The sequence below is a fragment of the Cuculus canorus genome, chromosome 4, assembly GCF_017976375.1.
Source record: "Cuculus canorus isolate bCucCan1 chromosome 4, bCucCan1.pri, whole genome shotgun sequence".
NCBI classification, from domain to species: Eukaryota; Metazoa; Chordata; class Aves; order Cuculiformes; family Cuculidae; genus Cuculus; species Cuculus canorus.
Window position 1 is genome coordinate 71,251,473 of NC_071404.1, and position 17,797 is coordinate 71,269,269.

At 39.8% G+C, this 17,797-nt stretch overlaps 1 protein-coding gene across 2 annotated transcripts in view; it reads right to left on the bottom strand.

Moving 5' to 3' along the window:
• Positions 1-17,797, bottom strand: part of JADE1 (jade family PHD finger 1) — a 153,381-nt gene that overhangs the window by 73,509 nt on the left and 62,075 nt on the right. Inside the window, exon 1 of one of the 2 annotated variants that reach the window (XM_054064480.1) lies at positions 6,587-6,651. The exons of the other annotated variant lie outside the window; for it this stretch is intronic. The gene's annotated coding sequence lies outside the window, so the exon portion shown is untranslated. Of the gene's footprint in view, positions 1-6,586; positions 6,652-17,797 lie in introns of those variants that run through there. 2 annotated transcript variants of the gene reach the window in all.

Consider the following 17,797-nt stretch of genomic DNA (forward strand, 5'->3'; position numbering starts at 1 on the left):
TTAGACATGATCTTTATTCTTAAGCTACTTCGGTGCCTCTCTATGTCTCTCCTCTCTCCTTTTTGGAGGATATGAGAACATTGCTTTATCTTCCCACTGTGTGGAAGCTTCTGCTGGGGAAAGAGGGAGGAAAAACCAAAACAAAGCCAAAAATCAAAACTTTTTTCCCTCTTCCTTCACTCCTGTCCAGTAACAGCCACACAGTAAATTTCTGTAAATTTATTTCATTTTCTCTTTAGCCGTCAGAACTTTGTATATAAAAAAAATTAAACTACTATATCTAAAAAACAGTGATGTTCTATTGAATTTTAAACTTGCATTTGCAGGATGGAAAAGCAGCAGCCAATGGATTTCTGTCCCAAACCAGAAACAGGTTAACAGGTACAACCTATTCAGCTTTTTTCTCTGCTTTTAGATCACCAGAGGTTATATCTTGCAGTTCTCAGCTGCAGCTCCTCCCTTGTAGATGAACTACTATGTGTCCAATTCAAAAGGTACCTAAAATGCAGATCATATCAGCATCCCCTTTCTTATAAAATACATCTTTTTTCCTTTTTCTGACCTCTTCTGGACATGGCATTTAAGGAGTTTACTTTTGCTGAATAAATTATTAAAGTATTGAGGAAGTTTGCCTTAAAGTGTTTCGGGAAAGTGTGAATCTCTAAAAACCAAACCAATAAACAACAACTTCTTTGTACCAGTCTGGTGGTAGCTGAACACTAGGGCAGAAACGCGGCTAACAGAAGGCAGATGTGCACTTTCTGCCATGGTCCCCCAGTTTGGGAACCTGCACCCGCAGCCCCTGAAAACTAGTTCTGGTTTATTGACTTTCGGGGCACACTAAAAGGCCCATTTGTTTTCCCTAGCTTCAAGAAGACTGGGAGGACCCTGGTGAGAAACCATAAACAGGCTCCATTCTCACTTACAACAGTAGTGATTTGTATGTTAATAACGGGAAAACTGAGGGAGAGGAGTCTCCAGAGAAGTCTATGTGTAAAACTATTCCCCAAGTGTGTCAGAAACTAAGACAAACAATTTCTAAACATTAAGCTAGAAAGAAACCCATGCTGGTCCCTAAACAATAAAGTTCTCCTGTGTTCAGAGGTGCATAGCATGTACAAAATCACTTGACCCCAGCAGCCACTTGGATCTGACCAGGCACAAAGACAAAACAATACCAACCATTAAATTAATTTAGTACATGTGCTCAATTTAAGAGCACTGTAGCTCTGCATTTGCCTACACAAAGTTTTCTGGTGTTCCAGTCTCTCTCACAACTGGTATTACTCCCTTCAGTGACAGGAGGTTTTAAACGTGGCAATGTGACTTAGTTTCATTATTTCAGTTAAATTTCAGATCTTTTCTCCATTATGAGTTGAACGTGGATGAAATTAACTGTGAGCAGGGGAGGGAAGAAGATGAAGAAAGGTAATCTATTGAGAAGCGTTTCTCTGTATCTCTACCTGAACATGAGAAATTCTGAATGTTGTATCCAATCGGTGAGAACTCTGGCTAACGTTTGAGCTGTAAGTAGGTAGAATCCTAATCATTTTACTGAGAAACAAAAGTGGAATGGAAAAAAAAATTAGTAACTGTACCATTACTGAAGAAGTACATAAAAACCAGGGGGTGACAAACAGAGTAGAGGGATGGGAATTCAGCAGTTACTACTGGAAGGGAAAAGCTACCAGAGGCATCATGGCAGGCAAACTAACACACAACTTGGAATCATGGGCAAATAAACACACAAGATCACTACATCTCCATGAATTAAAAAAAAGCAGCATAAAGTAAGATATTTAAAAGCAACAGCATTGAGAAAAGAACCTATGGGAAGTGAAAGTGCAATGAAACAAAAGAATATGATTAACAGTGAAATAAAATTTGCTTTGAAAACAAAGATATTCAGAAGCTAAATTGTATATACTAACTTTTTTCAACAGTCCTTGGGACTCATTATTTTAAATATGCTTATTACCCAGTTGGAAAAATCATGCACATATTATGCTCTAGAGAGAGAGGAGAATGAGAGGTAATTGCTGCAAACTTTCATCACAGATGAAGGGACAATAAAGACCTTCCCTCAAGAAGGCACATCAATGAGAGCCTAGGATAAAAGGTGTGGCAGTAAGACAGCAAAGATGGACACTTGTTCTGCCTTAAAAAAGGGCGAGAACAATTTACAAGACTGGCTGTACAACATTATTTTCCATATTTAAATTAAAAATTGCAGCAGCAAGGGTTTTTTTCAGTTAAATCGGAATATAAAGGCATTTCATTTAACAATAGGATTCCTCTAGTGGTTTTGTTTAGCTGTGAATGCAGATCATCTCTCCTGGGTCGTTACCAAACAGAAAGTAACTGTACCATTGGAGAGGAACATGATACGCTGAGCAATTACCAATGCTCAGATGACAGCGCTAAACTGCAAGCATAGGGTTTTTTTAATTATTGAAGTAGACCAGTAAAATATTTTCCCTTTCTAAACTAAACTTTTCCAAAGAGTCCAAACCACAACTGTACAGTGATAAGAGGCTGATGTAGAACTAGTCAGAGCTACAATGGCAATATCAGAATTTATCTTCAAGAGATGGTGGCTGAACTTATCAGCTAACGACCAGCAAAGAGTTCCTTCCTGAGGATAGATAAGTTCCACCTCTCCAAACCACATATTTTATAATCTGCTTATACAGCAGCTCCTCTGCACAGCTGTCCTTTCATTTTAAATCCACCTGCTGTTTTAGCTGCTTCTCGTGTGATAGTCAGTGTGCAGTGAAGTGCTGATATAGGTGTTTGGGATAAAGAAGGGTGAAAATTACACAAGCCCCCCCTGTTCTGAAATTGAAGGCAAAGCAAGCTGCTTGGTTTTAACTAAATGCTCTTGCTTCATACCCCGATTCAGAAACCTTGTGGCAGGAAAAGAGTGGGGCAAATTATTTGTAGTATCCACATGATGCAAGGCGCTGCATGATGTAACTTAAACTGCATTATATGTCTGATGTTGCTACACTCCTCTCAATCTGGCAAACATCTCTGTGTTAACAAGCCCCACTGGTATCCAACTGGGCACAAAGGTCAAGCTGAGAACTTCCCATTGTTGGATCCATTGTTTTCCTGTGAACTGTGCCTTGCCTGTCAAATTAGTCACTTAAAGGAATGAAACAGTTACTTGGTTAAATGACTGTTTCCCCTGGCTATTAGACAAAATGTATTACATCCCCAGGCATGTGATCAAATGATTGAGAGTTTGACCTAAATTTTCTTACTGTGCTAAACAACCAAAGGAACAAAAGGAATTACGCCTCACTGCCTACTGTCAGCTACAAAGAAAATCTATCAGTCTGTAAGTGCAGATGAAAAGCAGTTTTGTAGTTTTCTGTTCCAGCTTCTTGGAGCAATTGCCGTTCAGGTGACAAAAGACATTTCAGGGAGTTTAGGGCTTTTTTTGTTGTTTGGCTGTGGGTTGTCTTTTTTCCTTGAAGCTTTATGTCAACTGGTTTTGCACTTCTGGGACCCTAAAATGAGATGCTTTAGAGGTGCTTCGACATCAGCATAGCTAAGCTCATGTGGGATTTCCACTTAAGACAGATGCACTTTGAATCCTTACAAAAATACCACTCTCAAAGCAGCATAAGTACAAACAGATCATAGTCTCACACATCCGATAAACCAGACTAAAAACACATGCACTTTTCCAAAATAAGCTTTCTTTAGGGGGAGGGGACATTCTGAAATTTCATAGACTTCCTTGATTTCTGCAGCACCTGCTAGAAGCTATTAACATGCAGTCATTTGAAAACAGGTTGAGTTCTTTTATCATTATGTCATTTAAAAGAAAGCTGGCAAAATAATACATTCAGTTAACAGGGCAGGATATTTCCAATTGAAATTCAAATGGTTTAGGCACTTGACTCCCTTTAATTCTTTTATAAATAGATTTTGATATGCTGGTAACAATAGTTTTTTCAGTCCATAACACCCCTGAATGTGTGGCTCGTGGCCATTTTGAGAAGCAGCAGGGAATGAGAAATAGGGCTCAGGGAGTGATCTACGCCAACAAAATAGCACTTATGGGCAAAGCAGAAAATGTACATGTGTGTCTAGTCAGTCTCCTTCCACACAAAGGAACTTGCAGTTGTACAGGGAAAAACAAGGAGAACTATGGAATTTACACTAGTGTGTAACAAACCTAGAAGGTGCAGTTCAGAGCAGCCCAGAGACTACTATGAGTAGGGAATGACTCCACCAAAAGCAGCAGGACTTGGGTCCAGTCCGTGAGATCAGAGGGTCTGGTCCATTTTAATAGAAGCATTGGTACTATGCTATGGGCAAAGCTGGTCAGAAAAAAAAAAATCACTGCAGGACTAGAGGCTTTATCAGGTGACACTACCAGCAGAGCAGAGGAAAAAAAAGAGCATGAAAAGGAACCTACTGCTTTTTTATGAACAGCAGCCCATTCTGACATGCTTGGATAACCATATATACAAGTATAAAACTTGTGAGCTGTTAAGGGAAATGAGGAGATATGATAAATATATCCATGTAAGACTTCGATATTATTGATAGTTGGTTATGATAAATAGAGTATTTTATTAAGAGTATAATAAGAACAGGTGTTGGAAATTAATCTTAATGGCAACTACAAGAACACTGCTCAACTGTCCCATGTATAGCCCCCCTTCCATGGCTGGTTTCAAATATGAGTATAGGCATAGACTAGATATAAGTTAATGGAACAGCTTCAGGGTTTTCTTTGAAGTTTGAAGCTGAATAGATGTGTCTCAAGAGAGAAGATAAGTGACTTTTTGACAAGAGGAGGAACACGACCTGTTGAAGCATTGCTTCTGAGGGAGAACTGAAACAAGACAGTGGAGATAAATTATCAATGTGGACTTTTTTGGACTTTTGAGTTAATGGAGAATAAAGAACTAGGAGCACATGGAAAAACAATGTATAATGCTATGATAAAAAAATACATATATATATATATATATATGATGATTATGTGTGGGCCTTTGCCACTCACCGAGGTGACAGCCCAGCTCCGAGTTGTGAATAAAGCAAGCCTAGAGTTACCCACTGTCCAGTGCAAATCCTATAACATGAGCTAAAGTGACTGTGTTTGCAAAGGTCATTGTATACTGGTTTTCCCAAGTGCAGCTTTGCTCTTTGGCCTATTACAACATTTAAATTTATGAGTTGCCTTCAGTTTCGGAGACATTTCAACTCGTCAGAAAGATAACATAAAATAAATTTTATACACATTCCTCCCTTCACCTGCTCAACATCAGGAACCTCTCAGCTCCAGCTTCCTCTTGACATCTCTCACCATGCTCGACAAAAAGAGTTTATTCTTGGTTTCCCCTTTAACCACTTTTCCTTCACAAAAACTCCTATCCAAAGCTTAGCATTAGCTCTGTAGAAATTGTTTTAGGTTTTCTTCTTTTCTTTTTTTTCTGTGAGCCTACCCTTTTACAAATATAAATGTCTTTTCTTCCCCAAGATTTAAAGGGAAAGACTGAGAAGGGACTAAGTTTATTCCCAGTCCTAGGCACAGCCCAGCTTTATTTCACACATTCAAGCAAAAGGACACTCAACAAAAGGCAGGGTGAGAGGAAGAGGCACACATCCTGACACACTGACAGTATGGTGACAAACTTCTTTCAGCATCAAAAGGCTTCCCTCTTTTTGCAATTCATCTGAAGCTCTTGCTCAAAAATTTTTGAACAAATGGGTCATTGGCAGTCCCTCAAGGATTAATTTTTTTAAAATTACAGCTCCCAAAAAAGCACTGCTTACAAATAAACATTCACTTATTTACACACAGACACATAGAGCCACATTGCAGAGAATGAGCATTGGAGTCAACATTTTAAAGGCACTTTAAATACACCTCTGGTGGCTCAAAAATGTCTCGATCAAATCTTTTTCTTCCTAGAGAACAACACATTGCAGTGGACATTAGTCTGATGTTTCAGATTATGAGGCCTCGCTAACAGTTCCTCACTGCTGGCACAGTGAAGTTCTCCCCACCTGCCCCCAAGCTCCACATCCCCCCCACACACACACCCCGTAATGCAAATCTATGCTCTTCATATAACAAAGAACTGCAATCAGAGACAAGGGAGCTGCCTGCAGCTGAGCTGACAGTGACAAACTTCAGGTTATACAAAAGCTATCCTTACAAGCTATGCCAAGCAGTATTACAAGCAAAGCCAGCAATCTGAACCAGCAGCCCTCTAGTTCTCACTGCCTGTGCTATATTCCTACCTTCAGCAAAAAACCCTTCAGGGCAGCAACAGCAGCAGTAAACCTGTCATTTACAGCCACAGATCCGTCACATCAGCGACTCTCCTGTGTTAGCTACAATCTTTAGCTCAGCTGTTGGCCTCTTTGGGGAGAACTTTCCTTCGCTGTCAGGAAATAGAAAATGTACGTTGGTTCTTCATAAGCATTTCCAAGCACTACAGGGCACAAATAAACAAAACAATCCCAGTCTTTGGGAAATAATGTTTATTTTTTAAAAAGCAGCTAAAAGATGCCTCTGAAAATAGTCCTATATATGAACTAGCATGGTAGAACTTACATGTAAATATGTCGTGTAGAATAAGCCACTGCCACTCGTTTCCTTTCCCTGCACCAGCACTGGAAAACAGATCAGTTTCACCACATACTCGTAACAGAAGTGTTTCCAAAACGCATGCTGAAGTCCTTGAATCACAGCCAAACAATCAGCTAAAATCCTAGAAACCTACAGATCATTACCTTGGGCACTGGCATCTAAAAACACAAAAAAAGACCTCTCTCTTTATGTCTCATCAGCCCTTGTGCCCCCGTCAACATCAATTGAAAACAACTGTCACAAACAGGGGAGTGTAGCTGTTCAACAAACATTCCAAGGTGCTCTCTATTAAACAGCAGCGTCTGAAGAGAGAAACATAATAAAAGTGACTTTTTGATACAGCCGAAGCATTATACCACAGCCAAGTTGTCGCTGTGGCAAACTAATGGCATTCCGATAAAGTAACACAAACTTCAGAGAAACTTGGAGCATTAAGACAAGAGTTTCGAGGCCACCAAAATTGCTGGAGCTTATTCATATCTCTGGCCACCTAAAATGCAGCTGCTAAGATACACGATGCAGGAGGGAGGAACAAGAGTATCAGAATCACAGAATCATAGAGTAGTTTGGGTCGGAAGGGACCTCAAAGATCATCTGGGTCCAACTTCCCCCTTGCCATAGGCAGGGACACCTCCCACCAGACCAGGCTGCCCAAGGCCCCATCCAACCTGGCCTTCAACGCCTCCAGGGATGAGGCAGCCACAGCTTCCCTGGGCAACCTGTGCCACTGCCTCACCACCCTCAGCGTGAAGAAATTCCTTCTTATATCTAGTCTAAATCTGCCCCTCTCCAGTTTATACCCATTGCCACTTGTCCTATCACTATAAGCCTTTGTGAACAGTCTCTTCCCAGCTTTCTTGTAGGCCACCTTCATGTACTGGAAGGTCGCTATAAGGTCTCCTCAGAGCCTTCTCTTCTCCAGGCTGAACAACACCAACTCTCTCAGCCTACAAGATTGTACTTGGGTAAAGAGGCAAGAAGAACCAAAAAGTATAAAGGTCTCCAAGTTACAGTCTTTTGCAGCACTGAAGCCTGTAGGAAATTATTTCAGAGCATAGTTGGAAGGCTTGATTACCTAAGTACACTCAGAAATCCAAATTAATCTAATTGAATACTTAAACCATTAAATCCTTGTGTGGGTATTCCCATTCAAAATTGTGGTGGATTTAATGTTCTTCATTTTGAATTTATTTCTAAGATTAACTACTTGGACAAGTAGAGTTCTCAGCAACTACAAGCCCCATTCTTAAAATTCGTTACACAGTAAACCCAAGATGAACTGAGGTGTGACTGAGACCACGACAGTGCAGTGTACCTGAACGTAGAGTCTACCCTTAAGAAACAACAGATACAAACAGATGCTGCTTTTCATCTCCCAAAAAGCAGAGGCATGCATCCCCCCCCACTATGCGTGCTGGCTTTCCATATCTTAGAAAAAAAATTAAAGCCTTAGTCCACAAGAGCAATCAATGATCCAGTGATGCACTGGAGACTATGGAGCAAAAGAATCTCCTTCCCAAAAGGAACTCATCTGTGCAGGAGAGACAAGTGCGAGACACATGACCTGGCTGGGAACATTCACTTAAAAGGGCTCCGTCGGCCCAGCCAGGGTAGCTGGCTGATTTATTTTACAGCTCACAGCAGAAGAGGCTTATGTAGCAAAGGAGACATCAGCAGTAAACCAGAAAAGAACAGAATTGCTCAGGGCCTCGTTAGAGAATTAGGGAAATGCTAGTTTTATACAACTGGAGTCAGGATACAAAGCTGAAGACGATGCAATTCAGACAGAGATAAATTAAGCTATATGAAAGGTGAGTTTCCACAACGCAAAAATAAGACATCTTTACGTAGCCTGTGCTGACAAAACACTGATTTTGACTTTGGAGTAAGGATCACAACCTTTCCAACAAAGCCGTGCTACCAGCCACACACCAGACCTGTGCGCAATGATGGACATCTTCATTAGTGTGGCAAAGACACAAAAAATCTGCATAATATAAGCAAAAATTATAATCCACAAATAAGGTATATACTCAATACAGTTTGTCAAGCATTAGATGTTTTTAAAAGGGCCTGAGCTTTGTCTGTTCCTTAAACTGGAACTCCTTATTAATAATTTCTTTAGCAAAGCTTCAGTAGTGATGAGTTGCACAGAAGACAGGGAAAACCACAGGCAGCTCTAGAACGACATAAGATAGTCTTCCTGCTCATGATACTCCGAGAAATCCTACAAAAATTCAACCAGTCTTCTGAGTTCTCTTCATCAGATTTGCTCAACTTGTTTTCATTTTGCTTAAATGGCTGAAAGGAACCCTCTTCCTTTACATCTCAGTACTCCCCCAACACTGTTTACAACAACTTTCTCTCCGGTGATAACACAAAATGAGAACTGTGAGTCTATATATATAAATACGCCATAAGATTCCTGTATCTGTTGGCAAGTACGAGATTCAACCACAACACTCTTCTGGTTTGAGCTAAATCAGTTTTCTAACTTCAGCTCATTCTCGTCTAATTAACTCCATTTTCTGAAAGTTAATGGCATGATTTTTATACAGTGTTTCTCCCCAGAAGTGATAACATGGGGCTTTGGTATGCAGAAAAGTCACTGCTTATAGTAATTTCTACAGTAACCAAGGCCATCCTCAAGCTGGTAGAGTACCATATGTAAGAGGCAAGAAAAGTTGCACCTGCAGGGAGGCGCAGACAGGACAGGTGACCTCAAACTGACCAACAGAGGATTCCATCCCTCACGCATCATACTTGGTATAAAACAGAGATCACGAGGGTGTTTCTTCTGAGAACTCAAACATATAGCGGGGACCTCATCCGTATGTTTGCTCCAGATCCATGCATTCCTGAATCCCGTTCCTGTAGCCAGCACTCTCCTGCCACTGATCCCTTCCCCAACTTGCTCTGCAGCATTTGTGTTGATGTATGGTTATCAAGGAGTGAGGTGCGCAAACTCATAATTGCATATATCGTATTATCATCTTAATTATAATTATTATTACTATTTTATTAAAGTTGGTTTAGTTCAGTTTCCAACCCACAAGTCTTTTTTCCTCTCATTTCCCTTTCTCCTTCGGGGTGGAAGGGAACAGGGAGTTTGGCTGCTTGGTTTTAGCTGCTGAAATCAGCTGGGCCAGGGCTAAACTGTGACAAACACATTTGAAAGCAAGTTTAACAATCATGCATCATTTTTAAACAAGGATTTCAGCACTTATTTTCTTTCTATTTTGTACCACAAACTCCTCCACGCCTGCTGCATAGTGCTCAGACATCTAACCACCATTGCCGAGCCATCTCACCTACAGCTGGATTGTTTTTTGCCAAGACAGCCTTAGATTCTAGGATCCTGCTTACAACAGGCTTGCTATAGACTGCCCCTTCCACAACGTGCAACATTTTACTCACAAATGGACCCACAGCAGATGTTGTGGGAGAAAATAGCAAGTCTAGGAGAATATCCCATGCTGTCCTTTGTATTCTTAAGGTCTCACTCAAGCGTACATCTGTAACAGCTTCAAAATACAAGCTGAACAATACAGCATGTTGATTGTTTGCTTTCCAAATATTTCGAGACTGAGAACCAACAGTTGTCACAATGGGCAACTTCAGATAAGTGAGTTTGCAAAGTTTTCTTGCCTCCTCACATGACTATACTTGAGACAATAAGTTTTGCTTAAATGAAAATCTCTATTCTGGATCCCCTATGGAGAAATCCTCTACTTTTCCTCCCTCAAGAATAATTTCTGAGATCTTTCTGTGAAGAAAGAGGTGCAACACGATCACTGCAGGATTAATTAGATGCAAAACAAAGTAGAAATGAATAGGGAGGAGTAGAAATAGGACCACTCCTTTTCATAGAGGGTCAATGTTGAAGATCTGCTAAGCTACCCAGCCTGGCTGCATCATCAGACAGAAACAGGCATCTCCGCAGGACCAGTCTTGTCCACCCTGGAATCATTAGAAAAGCTGCATGAAAACTGACAGGTTTTTTTCTACCACTGGGTGACCCGGGATGAGGGGAGGTGGGAAGAGTCAAAATTAATACATTGGTTTCCATTGTAATAATTTAGTTCCTTGAAGAGAAAACAAGAATCTAAAAGGGGATCTTCTAAATTAAACAGGCTTTTTCCAATTTTTATTTACTTTCCCTGTGCACACTGAAACATCTTAGTGTGCCAGACACAAGTGTATGAAATGCTTCTGTTGCCCCAAAATAGTTTTTTTTTTCGATTATAAGTAATTCCAATGAAGAATTCACTCAACTCTACTCAGTTGGAAAATGCAGTTTATGCGTGCCTGAAAAACACTTATATGGAGATCTGCAAGAAAGTCTTGCCCTCTTTGTTAGATGGAAGTAAGAACCAAAATCTGACCTTACCATAAAAAAAAAAATTAAAAAAAAAAAAAAAAAATCTTTCTCTGCATCTGGAGTTCCTCAACAACTAAATTAAAATCACCATTTTAAATGCAAAGAGTACAGCAAGGATACTACAGGTCAAACTAGTGCCAGAAACAGCCAGCTGCTTTCATACTCTATTAAAAGGTTTTGAAAGTTGACAATAGAGGATTCTAACAAAGCACATTAGGAACATGAGCAGTATCCAAGAGAAAATTATCTGAGGATGAAAGTAGATTTTCTATTAATCGTGAAGCACGAGTCTAATCTTTTAGACTAAGTAATTTCTTTAGTGGGGGAAAAAAAATTAAGATGATAGCCTGTATCTCATTGCATGCCAAGTTTTGGCCTCTTATAGTACAAACTAGATCAGCTATGAATGCTTTCTTTTTTTTGTCTGTCAACAACTCCTCACTGCTTTTATTGTCAGACTCCTGATTTTAATTTTGCATGGATAGTTGGATTTGTAGAAAAAAATACAGTTTATATTGATCCAAGATGTTCACATCTGTAACGTGATATTAATACGATTATGCCAACATGGAGGACACATAGAAAACATGGCAACATCAAAAACAGTTTCTGATACCAAGTAGAAAACATGAAATGTGATGTAAAAATATTTAGCAATAACATTTGTGGATTTATCATGATAGAAGCAATGAGAGAGGCATCATCTTTGTTTCAAAAGGTAATTCTAGATGGAAAGGAACAAAAACCTCTCCCACATGTAACTCCACAGACACATATTTGCTAATGCACCTATCTGGGAATCCACAGTCAAATTTATGAAAAGAAAAAAACAGATTTGGAAGACAAGGTACAGAGAGCACAGAGACAGTATAGACATTCATCAGAAACAAAATTAGTACAGGCTCTCATCTACTTCACTAGGGCCTGAAGAAAGCTCTTATCTAGATAAGAAATTATAATTCTGGTTCCAATACACCTTTACTGACTCTGTGTCCTGTGAAGACAGTGAGCAAGTCTGCTCCCTTATCTATTTCCACCTTATGGAAACATGCTACATTTTATACAATTATATTCATGTGCACCAAACAACACGTTGCTTAGGCCTCTATAAAATACTCATCCAGTGCATGCCATCTTTAAAATTCCCTTGCTAAGATTGGAAAAAGTGAGGAGAGAGTAAAAAATCATAATCATAACTCCTTCCAATTACGACAAGTCACTACAAATTATCACTAGAACCCTTACCTAAAGCAACTGTCTTTTGAAGGAACTCTTCACTAAAGACGAGCTGGAAAAACTTGGTTTTAGAGATGAAAGGAATGAAAAGCTGACAGCCAGGAAATGGGACTGGCTGGAAAAAGAAGCTCATGCCACCGTCACCAGCAATTTTAAGGAGTATTTCACTGGAATGCACCCTGAATGTCACATGCTATCAAGAAGCCAGAATGGATACAATGCTATGAATTATGTATAGATGAAAATACAGGAGCAAAGATAAAAATACTGGAGCCTGTTACTTACTAATCTGTTCGTTTGTAGCTCCACAACACCAAGAGACACACTTGGGGAAGGTGAAGACTGAAGCCTATGATAATATCTAATCCTGATAGCAATAGCTTTTGAAGAAAAACTCACCGTACCCTTAGGCAGGTATCCTTTCACTATAGCAGAACAACATCAAGATACTGGTTATCACAGTTGTTGCCCACAGGAACCAAAGCTGCTAGAACCATGAGAGAAAGATTCTGAAGGCTCAGAAAAAGACCAGTCTATTGTGGACTGACTGCAAAAGGAAAGAAAAAGAGCACAGCTTCTGAAGCAAATGCTCTCAAGTCAGGACTGGAAGAGTGAACTTATCACTACCTGTAGGTGTTCCTCTGGTTATTTGCAGTTGATGTTCAAGTTGTCAGTGGTGGTTTGTACTACAATGAAAAGTCCTGAACAAATATGCTGAGGGACACTGGCTTTACCTGAACCCTGATCAGGTAGCTTCTAAAGCTAAGGAGGATTCTTGACTCAATATAGAATCCATATTTAACAGGTATATATGTATGACTTGTGTGTGCATGCATGTAAGGGTAATTTAAGCAGAGAAAGAATCTCTACATCGGGACTCATCTTCTGGATATTCTGTTCTTTTTTTCTGACAGGTCACGTTAACGAGCACCATACATACATGAAACCCACACAGCATAATCTGCAAGATCATAGAATCAATAGAATCACTAGGTTGGAAGGGACCCACTGGGTCATTGAGTCCAACCATAAACTCATCCAGAGTCTTGATTAGACTTCTTTTTGCTCTATATCTGAATTGGGAAAAACATTCTCAGCTCCAGCACTGCAAGAGAAAGGAAGTTGAGACTGACCCTAAAAGCCAGATTCTTAATTAGTACAAACCTCAAAGTTCCCAATTCATCTAACAGGAATCGCTGCTTCCAACTGTTGAAATAAACTTAGTGTATGTCAGCAGCACGGCATCCATTCCTACTAATTAAGGCAGAACAAAGGGAAACTGGATTTTGAATAAGGTTCTGCACTATCACTTTTTGTTCGTAGTTAGTCTTCAAAAAGTAAAAACATTAGCATTGACTGGTATAACCAACATCTAGTCAGGTTTTTCTACCGCAAGATAAATCAGGCTGCTTTGATATACTCTTCCCACACAATGCTGTATATTTCTCTTTTGCCTGATGGAGAAATAGAAATTGGCTAACATTAGGTTCTTAAATGACAATTAACTCAAGCTATGTTAAAAATGCCTTCATTCAGTTACTCATATTATTGAATATAATAGGGGGCATAATTGCTGCTGTTCCGGATAAGTTTTAACTAAAAAAAGAAATTATTTCTTTCTTCTTCTTAAAGGACTCACTGAAGCAAAATTTCAGTGAAAGAGTAATGCAACTCTGGAGGAGAAAACTTTATATCAAACAGGAAAATTTTAGTGCTTATTTATCAGCATGAATTAAAATAAAGTTCCTTGCTAGGAGGTTTCTGTTCCAAGTTCCCAGTGTAAAAGGCAAGAACTTGCCTTTCCACCTTATCTTATATATTGTGCTAATTAATTTACTTTAAACAAAGCAAGAGATGGCATTTCCCCAGCCTTTCCTCTCCTTGTTGTACATTTCCTTGCACAGATTTTAATTCAGAGCTACATGCTTTGGGAAACATTTGAAAGAGAGGGTGCGATTTGGCTGAGAGGTAGAGATTTAATCTGGTTTGTTGTGGTTTGGGACTGATTCAGTACCAACTTTGGTTATGATCATTTGAGTGTTCACTAAAAAAAAAAAAGTGGAAAATGCTCAAGAACAGTAATGAAAAAGCTTTCCAAAGCAACAGGCAAGGGGAAATGCTTAGGTCATATCTACAAAAAGAAAAGCCATTTTAGGTGTCCTCATTCCTCACCCCACAAAGACAGAACAATCCTTTAATTGTGCTTTTTGGAGCTTTGCCTTCGGCAACTATTTGGGGGGGGGGTCGTTTGTTTTTAAACACAACTGAGGGAATGCTACGCTATAAATAAAAAGAAAGGCATGGATGCTTTAATGTGATTTTTTTTTTCTGTGATCTGAATACCAAGGTTATTTGCTGCACCTCCCTTCTTTTCCCCACCCTTCAGAGATTGCTGTATGTAACCGTACTCCACGACTACAACTTTTTTCCTTTACCTTGGGGCCTCATTTTCTTATCTATTTTTTTTGCTTCCTCTTCCATGTGTTTGATTTTCTGCTTACTTTCTACATATATTTATATTTCCAGCCTCACCTGTAGAGCTTTACCTTATGAAAAGAATGCATGCACACAATTCTTAAACTCTAACCACATCCTGATGTATGTTACTGCTTCCAGCATAGGCAAAGCAACCTATTTTCAAGGTGGTTTACAAAGAAAAAGACCTGAACAGAAAACTAGTACAAACTAGTCCTCCTTATGTCTAGTCTAAATTTGCCCCTCTCCAGTTTGTACCCATTGCTCCTAGTCCCATCACTACAAGCCTTTGTAAACAGCCCCTCCACAGCTTTCTTGTGGCCCCTTCAAGTACTGGAAGGTCGCTACAAGATCTCCTCGGAGCCTTCTCTTCTTGACTTCTGAATTGACAAACAAATTTCCTCAAAGACTGATTTTCAAAAGTTTTGATATTAGGCGGTTGGGCTGCGGAGGGAGAGTATCAACACCTCAACAGAGAGAAAGGCTGCAACTTACTTTCCAGCCTTACTAGACTACAGAAAATTCACACATAGTGGAGGCATTGAAATTGTCCTAGCTGCAAAAACGCTTCAGCTGAATCTCACATCTTCCTAGACACCTCCAGCTACTCAAAGAAATCTGTAAGAAACCAGGGTTTATTCCTTATGCTGCTGATCAAGTGACTTGATTGGGAACTGCTTTCACAGTTCTTATAAAGGCAGTTCAATTAACTTACACACCTGATCAGCTGGTCTAATCATCTGATTTAGTTAATCTAAATTCCTTTTATTCCTCCTCTTTCCCTGCTGCGGCATTTATCTGTGCTTTGAAGATACAGGCAATATTCATCACATCTGCAAGACAACTGTGACAGGAACAACTCCTCCCATGGAGAACTTATGAAACATTCCTCAAAACCATCCACACGTCACAACATAAAAGTTTATGGAGAAAAAATTGCTATGTAATTTAAGCACATGACAATTATGACAGAGTGCATAAGGTGACACAGATGCCTCCCTTCAGGTTACCTTCCGCCAGATGTCTCAGATTTGAATGGTAAAGGGTTTGCAAAACCCTCATAAGTGCATTCAGTAGACACAGTCATTTTTTCCTTGATCTGTTATTTTGTTACTAACCTTGGTAGGACTGAACAAACATGAAACATTTTTAGAATACAAAGAAAAATTTACAGTAGCAGAAGTATCTGCTTGTCAACCACACTGTTCTTGTTTTGGCAACTAGAGAATAAGTTGTCTAAGAAATTATTTATTGTCTGGTTTGAGAACTATGTTTAACAGTAGAGCTGGACAAAAAATAAAAACCAACAACCCACAAGCTACTGCGTGAAAGACTGATTCCATGTGCTTTACCCAGCACTGGGAATTTTTTCATTTTGCAGAGTGTAGAACAAGAGTGATTATTTGAGTAAGTAATTCATACTACACACTGCTTTAAGGGAATTGCATGCAGCTCTTTTCCCCCATAACTGAGAGTATAGTGCAATAGTGATGTGCAATTGTGCAAGAAAACAACAATGAATTTGTAACAGGACAAATAGAATCATAGAATGCTTTGGGCTGGAAGGGACCTCAAAGATCATCCAGTTCCACCCCCTGCCATGGGCAGCGACACCTCCCACCAGAACAGGCTGCTCAAGGCCCCATCCATCCTGACCTCAAACACCTCCAGGGATGGAGCAGCCACAGCTTCCCTGGGGAGGCCTGTGCCACTGCTTCACCACTCTCAGCGTGAAGAATTTCTTCCCAAGGTCTAATCTAAATCATGCCCCTTCCAATGTATAGCCATACCCCCATGTCCTGTCACTCCATGCCCTTGTAAAAAGTCCCTCTCCAGCTGCCCTGTAGCTCCTTCAGGTACTGGAAGGTCGCTATAATATCTCCTGGGAGTCTTCTCTTCCCCAGGCTGAACATCCCCAGCTCTCTCAGCCTGTCCTCATAGCAGAGGTGCTCCAGCCTCTAATCTTTTGTAGGTTTTTCTCACCGTTCCCCAGACCTCGTGTACAAGCAAGGTTAAGCCATTTCCTGAGGTTGTTTTGGGGTTGGAACAGCTTTGACGATTCAAGTAACCTTGACCTCAAACTAGCATCACAGAGTTTCTTATCCAGCTTTACTTAACTAAAACTTGAATACAGTATTGGAAACAACAATACGCTAAACCAATTGGCCTGCTGTCACCTCTTGTATCAAACACCTAAAAGATTTTCCTCTGTTTTACTACTAAATTACAGCTACAATCATGCTGCAGAAGCAGCCCACTCTTGGTGGGTTTTCCTTAGATTTATTTATGTGCATTTTTTAGAGAGCTGATCTTAAACTAAGGGTAAGAATTAAAGCTGCCCTCCTAGATTTGACAAGCAGCAAGCACGAGGCTATCGTATACCTGAAGTTTATGATACCTGCAGGCAAAGTTCAGAAGCACAATTTATCAAGATTGGTGAAAAGTACACAAGCACTGATTATGTTTTAAGGTCAGCTGGTCACTTTTTAACTTTCAAGCACTTCATTTTGCAACCGTGTCTGCGCTAGCAAACTTTGGGAAACACAGTTGCCTCAATAAGCAACCGGAATGCCCTGTCTCATGGATTTCTCATGTCATACCTTTTTTAAAATAACAATGTTAAATGTATTTGTTCTTCAATCACTTCCGTACACCTGCAGCTTCAAAATCCCTTTGGGAGGTCATTTGTGGCAGGAGAATTAACAAGATATAGCTGTGAGAAATCTTCTCTGGAAATAACTATTCTCATTGTCAAGCGCACTAGAAAGATATCAATTGACAAATTCCAATAGGAAATTTGATATGTCCAAAGGGAAAAACTGAAAAGACAGACCAGACTCTACCCTGGCTAAATACAAGTGGACATTGAATGGCTTTGATAGTTTCACCTAAAGGAAGACTGCATTTAGCTTCTAAATAGAATTTTTTTTTTCCTTCTCTTTTCTGTTTACCACCATTGCATTTCCATTAGCAGCCACCTCAGAATTAATCTGATGGCATGTAATGACAAGGAAAATGCAATAAACATTAATTGAATTGCAGGAAACACCTAATACCTAGAAATGACTGTAAAATCCTTTGAA